Source organism: Nannobrachium achirus (assembly GCF_963921795.1).
Source record: "Nannobrachium achirus genome assembly, chromosome: 18".
NCBI lineage: Eukaryota > Metazoa > Chordata > Actinopteri > Myctophiformes > Myctophidae > Nannobrachium > Nannobrachium achirus.
In genome coordinates, this window is record NC_137825.1 from 36354278 (window position 1) to 36360862 (window position 6585).

Genomic DNA, 6585 nt, shown 5'->3' on the forward strand with positions numbered 1-6585 from the left:
TCAGGAGAGTTTGATCAAGGCAATGCTCTTGACCGCTGCCTTCAGGTTTGGCATAGAAAGAGGGGCATTTGCGTTTCTTTCACCATAGTAAAAACTGCATCCATGGTCTGGAGAGGGCATGCACCTTTTACGGACGGATAAAAGGGCAGGGGCTCAAGCCCCCTTTGGATGTCTACGTGTGCGCGTGGCAGCCTCCACCCCTCCCCCACTCCTCCCTCGACGTCCCCCCCCCCCACCGTCTCCCCACCATATATCCTCTGGCTCCCGTTAGCGCTGGCTCATCACAAAGTCTAGCTCAATTGTTGATTGGCGAAGTTTGTTTGCCCGGATGGTAGGATGGCCGAGACGAGGCGTGCCTCCTAAGTGGGGCTTGGGCTCTGATCCGCAGCGCTTAGCGCCCCGCCGTTCTCACGTCCTTCACTGTCTTTCCTCTACTCTCTCTGTTGTTCTTTACCTTTATCTCTCTCTCTCTCTCTCTCTCTCGTCTATCTCTCCATCTTTCTTGCTTTAAACTCCAGAGTACGGCTCATCCTTGTCTCATCTTATCACACCACCTCCCTCCCATCACCCACCTGCATGCCTCTCTGATGTTTGAAAGGCAAAGTAATTTTCGCTCGCGAGCGCACGCGCGTGTCTGTCTGTGTGTGTTTGGGAACACAAATATTAGTTCTCAGGGTTGACAGGCTTTGCCCCCTTCTGATTACTGCTCATTAACATTCCCCTCCTGTGCGCGAGTGTGCACCTGTGCACATTTTGCCGGGTGTGTTTTTTTCCGATGTTCACGCATGCATGTGTGCGTGCATCTGTGCACCTTGGCGGCGTGTGCGTGCGTGTGTGTGTGCGCGTGCGTTTGTGTGTGTATGTGTGTGTGTGTGTGTGTGTGTGTGTGTGTGTGTGTGTGTGTGTGCGTGCACTCTCATGTCCACACATGTTGCCTGTCTCTTAAGTGTCTGGGAACTGGAAGGCCTGTGGAGGAGAAGTCACAGTTCCTAATGTGTCTATGTGTCACCGAGAAGCATCTACGCTATACTCCAGAAAGGAAAAGGCTTCTTAAAGCTCCTTTCCTCAGTAAAAACCAAGCCAATGCGTGTAGGCTGACTTACATACACAATGGGTTTTCTTTCAGAGGCGCCTTAACCTATCGATCAACACCGGGTGATCGATTTACTCCTTCAGGAGACTACGGAATGCTGGGAAGGAGGGTGCTGAAGATGTATCCTACCCCCAGTAGAGGCAAGCCAGGAGACCCGCTATTTATGTACTTCTAGAGACATCTAGTGGTCGGAATTGTGTATTACATGTAGGGATCAAAATCACTTTATTTTTTAGCAGTATATTTAACTGCATGCCTTAAACAACCACAACAGTTAATAGCAGTTTTTCAAAGGTGATAGTTGGCATTGTGTTGTTTGTTATAGTTTTTTAATGTCATAATGCAAGACCTTCTTCGTCTTCGTCTTGTTTCCCAGCTTTTTTTAAATTATATTTCAAGGACCCTGTATCTTGGAGTTACTTATACATAAGGGTCCATTTGGTTCCTAGCTGTCATTTAGCTGGGAACCCCCTCGAGGAATCCTGCAGGTGCTTGAGGGTCCCACGTTGAGAGACAGTGTCTTAAACCATTTCTTTCTATCCTTGCATAACTTATCCAAACTGCGTTTGCTTTAGCAAATACATTACAAAATCCCGATCAGGAATTTGATTGAGCTCCTATTAATGATCAACCATTTCTGAAATTAAAATACCTGTAAAGAATCGCCCCTGCAACTGCCTAAAGCATTGGTTCTCAAAGTGGGGCCCAGGGGTCCTTGAGAGAGTTCCGGGGGTCCTCAGCTAAATGATAGTTGGGAACCCTTATGGCTCTGTAACCCTTATGAGTGTACAAATGGAACCAAATTGATCCGTTTGTACTCTCAGTTAAGTTAACGTTGATTTTACAGAGATAGAAATGCCATTAAATGGGCATCCGTAACCTAATGCATGTCAAACTGGGGGTCCTTGACATTAAAATGGTTGAGAATCCATCCTAGAGCATATCTTTTCAAATGGGGGTCCGTGGGCTAATATGTGTCAATTTAGGGGTCCTCGACATGAAAAGGTTTGAGAACCACTGTCCTATAATTGTTTCTTTTGTCCAGTAGTGGGAGTAGTTCACATCTCGGCCAGCAGATGGGGCTAGCGGCTAACATTTGGCGGTGCACAGATGACAGCGTGCACACTAATGCTGTAGCAGGGCCTCGCAGGCAGGCAGCAGAGCAGGGTAACCATGTTTCCACTTCCTTAATGACTGCAGTTAGACTCACCCAACTGTCTCTTCACTCCACTCTGCAGTGCAACGTGGAGCGTTTGTTCATTCCAGGCTAATTAGACTTTTTGAAGACGGCACAGGGTCATATATCCACAGGCGTTTTCAGCTTCCTGTGTGTGTGTGTGTGTGTGTGTGTGTGTGTGTGTGTGTGTGTGTGTGTGTGTGTGTGTGTGTGTGTGTGTGTGTGTGTGTGTGTGTGTGTGTGTGTGTGTGTGTGTGTGTGTGTACTGTTATGAGAGGGACAGACACACACACAGAAAGAGAGAGAGAGAAAGACCAAGGAAAAAGGGAAATGGAAAGTGAGAGTGAGTTTCAAAGTATTTCCTGTGTGTGTGTGTGTGTGTGTGTGTGTGTGTGTGTGTGTGTGTGTGTGTGTGTGTGTGTGTGTGTGTGTGTGTGTGTGTGTTTGTGTGTGTGTGTGTGTTTTGGCTGTTTTGATACAGATGTTTACTGTGTATGAATTACTATGAGGCATGCATGTGCGTGCCCGAGCGAGCATGTGTGTGTGTGTGTGTGTGTGTGTGTGTGTGTGTGTGTGTGTGTGTGTGTGTGTGTGTGTGCGTGCATACGTGCGCATGTGGCTTTCTGTTTTGTAATGCCCCGCTTCCAATCAGTCCTAGCGCAGGGGCACAGCTGTACAGGAGAAATAAGGCTCAATAAGAAGCGAAATCCCGGGGAGTTTTAAAAACTGCTGCATTTATTTCCATTATTAATTATCCTCATTACTGCTTACAAAGCCATCGTCTGTCTCCTCCCGCTGCGGCGAGACGCAGGGAAAAAGACGGAGGGGAAGGAAAGACGGAGGGGAGGGCGAGGAAGCAGAGGACGGTGTGCGTAGGGAAGAAAGACGCAAGAAGCGGGAACGATGGGCGTGTTTCTGTCTAAGGCAGTTGTTCTCCAAGTGGATTTCAGGGACTCTCTAGGTTCATTTATGGGGGTCTAAAGCTCCCCCAACTTTCCAGAACCTGAACCTATTTTTTTGGTTCTGGTTTTGTTTCCATAGCGTATGGTCCGGTTTCAGACAAGGTTCTTTTTTTAGGTCCTGCTGGCTATATGGAAACGTTAGTAGAACTTGGTCCCGGAACATCACAGGTTCTGGAAAGTTCGGGTTCTATTCCCGGTTCGGCCCTCTAGTGGAAAAGCGGCTCATATTGTCATATAGCTCATATTGAGTCTGTAACTCTGACAGTGTACAAATGGAACCAAATGGACCCGTCAGGGTTCATTTGGTTCCATTTGTACACTGTCAGAGTTAAGGGGAGACCTTAAAACGTGAACGTTTTTGAGAAACACCGGTCCGAGGAAAGGCTTGTGAGGGACGAAGGGACGAACAAGGCCATGTTGCTAAGGTATGGCAACCAGTCATGTTGCCATACCTTAGCTGAACTGACGCCACTGTGGTCAGAGAGAGGCGAGCGGGATCCACAAGGAGGTTGAAGCAACACCCAGGCCTGAGGCTGCCAGACGTCAACCAGATGTGCTGAACAACAGACCCTCCTTCCTTTCCATGCGTGTGCCCTTCTTTCATCCTTTCCCCCTCCTCTTCTCTCTCTCTCTCTCTCTCTCTCTCTCTACACCTCTGTCTTTGTTCTTCGCCATAAATGATGTGTTATCAAAACAACCCGCCATCAAGTCATATTTACCGTGAGCAGCATGCAGCGGTTTGCGTATACATGCGCCTCGGGGGGAAGTTCCGCGCCTTGCTTTCGTGAAGGATCACTTCAAAGACCACTGTAGGTGTTGGCATGGATGTGGCACGCGCACGCTTACACACACGCACACGCACGCTCACACACACACACACACACACACAAACCTAAAAAACTAGGCATATCCCTTAGTTGTGTAATCAGCATGGGTACACACCTCCATGGGGTGTGTGCACCTGTGTGTGTGTGTGTGTGTGTGTGTGTGTGTGTGTGTGTGTGTGTGTGTGTGTGTGTGTGTGTGTGTGTGTGTGTGTGTGTGTGTGTGTGTGTGTGTGTGTACGTGTACGTGTGGTATACGGTATGTGTGACTGAGAGACGGAGACACAAAGAGGGGGAATACTCAATGAGTGTGTGTGTGTGTGTGTGTGGTGTGTGTGTGTGTGTGTGTGTGTGACCGCTACAGTTTAAATACTGTATGGTGCAAAGGCCCTTTCCTCAGTAGCTGTACAGTTTGGGGCTTTGAAGAACATGAGGAAACGCCCAGTATGGTCTCTCCTCTCCTCTCCTCTCCTCTCCTCTCCTCTCCTCTCCTCTCCTCTCCTCTCCTCTCCTCTCCTCTCCTCTCCTCTCCCTCTCCCTCTCCCTCTCCCTCTCTATCTTATCTTCCTCTCCTCCCCTCCTTTCCCGGGCCCTGGCCTTGTGCTGCTGCTTTGACTACTTAATTAAAGCTTTCATTAGCTCCCTGGGAAGTGTGGAATGGTCCTCTCCCGCTTATTAGCCATTGTCTTCCCTCTCGCACCTCTCATTATGTGACGCTGTGTAATTGTTGCCATGTATTACCTGTGCAAAGGAGGGGTTCCGCCGTGCGCAGGGGCCAGAAATTAAAAAGCTGTCCGTTTCATTTCTCACGCTATAGCCGGGCTTGACAGCAGCCGCCGACTTCCGAGGTTTGTGCTTTTTTTTGTTTATTAGCGTCGCCGTTCTTTTCCCCCTGCGTTTTTAACCCACAGTGCACACTCGACTGTAAAGAAGTAAACAAGGAAGAGAGTTTGTTTTTTCACTGGCGCTGGCCTCATGTGACTTGTAAGCAAATGAAAGTTTTTTTAGTTTACTCAAACGGCTTTCCGGAAGGGGACCTCTTTGTCTGAGTTTCTGGGGACGGCACTTTTCCTAACAACCGTGGCGTTCCATTCTCCTTCCGTCGCCGTTGTTTATTCTCACAGAGGTGTCGCTCTGCGCCGTTGCCGAAGATAAACAGAGATGGGGAGAAGCGCTGGGGCGCTGGCACCCGTCACCATACCGAGCAAGAAACAGACATAATTCTGCACAAGTGCGCGTCGTTACGCATAATAAGAAGCATTTCCACGTCGTTATTAGACAAGGGGGGGCTGACGATCACTTCTCATTACGCCGCACGCTGCAGAAATGACATATCTCAGGTAAAAAGAAGAGGAAAAAAAGAGAAAGCCCATCTCCTCTCCCGGCTCATTTGTTTGCGTGTGTGTTTTACATCTGTAGCTAGAGCTGCAGGAGCGCAGGGGGCTACAAGCAGACCTCTTCCCACATGATCATAAAAATCCCCCATTATTCCGGGGCATTTCTTTGCCCAGGAGAGAACAATGGAGTTTTTTTATTTTATTTTTATTTTTTGCCATTGTGGACCCTTAAATTAGCGCTGTGATGTATTTATGGCGGGTCCTGTGCGACATTAACGTTTTGGGAGGGAAAATGATGGCACATTGCACAGCGGTGTAAAGGCCCTGTAAATCTGGTGGCTTGCACTTAGCATGTTTTATTACGCTAGCTGTCGAGGCTCTCATCAACTCATCTTCTGTGCCCCTGCTCATCTTCTCCCTCTATCTCTTTCTCTTTCTCTCCCCCTATTCTTCATGTCATTTCTCTCAGTGGCGTCAGTTCAGAAAAAGCTAAGGTATGGCAACATGACTGGTGACACCAGTCATGTTGCAACTGGCATGATACATTTATTTGAAGTACATTTTATTTTTCCCCCCAGGTTTCTACGGTTCTCTTGGGCTGGATATGGCAGCCTGGAACGGTTGTTCAAGTGCAGCTAAACTTGGCATGTTAGTAGAACGTGCCACAATTAGCAATAATGCATTGCACCTGTGCAGCTGACCTGCAGAACCTGGGAATATACCATTTTGTCAAGATGGGGAGAATACAAGTGTGGAGAATATAATTATAATACCTTGTTGAAGTGACCATTTTGTTAAATGTTGCATTTGTAGTTATTTTACTGTAATTTAACAACATAATAACCAGCACAGATAGACAAGGAGACATTATTTTCCCCCCTGGACCCAGGGTATGGCAGCCGCATACCCCTGCCATACCCAATTGACGCCCCTGCTCTCCCTCTATCTCTTTCTCCCCCCCCCCCCCATTCTTCATGTCATTTCTCTCTCTCTCTCTCTCTCTCTCTCCTCTCTTCTCTCTCTCTCTCTCTCTCTCTCTCTCTCTCTCTGTCATCGCCATCGTTTGTTGTCGCCAACCTCTCCCCCCCTGCGGTCTCAATCCTTTTCTTCTGTCACGTTTCACTTTTCGTGCCCCCTACCATCTCCGTTCTCTCATCTGATTTCTGCACCGTTCCCAACGTAATCGATACCT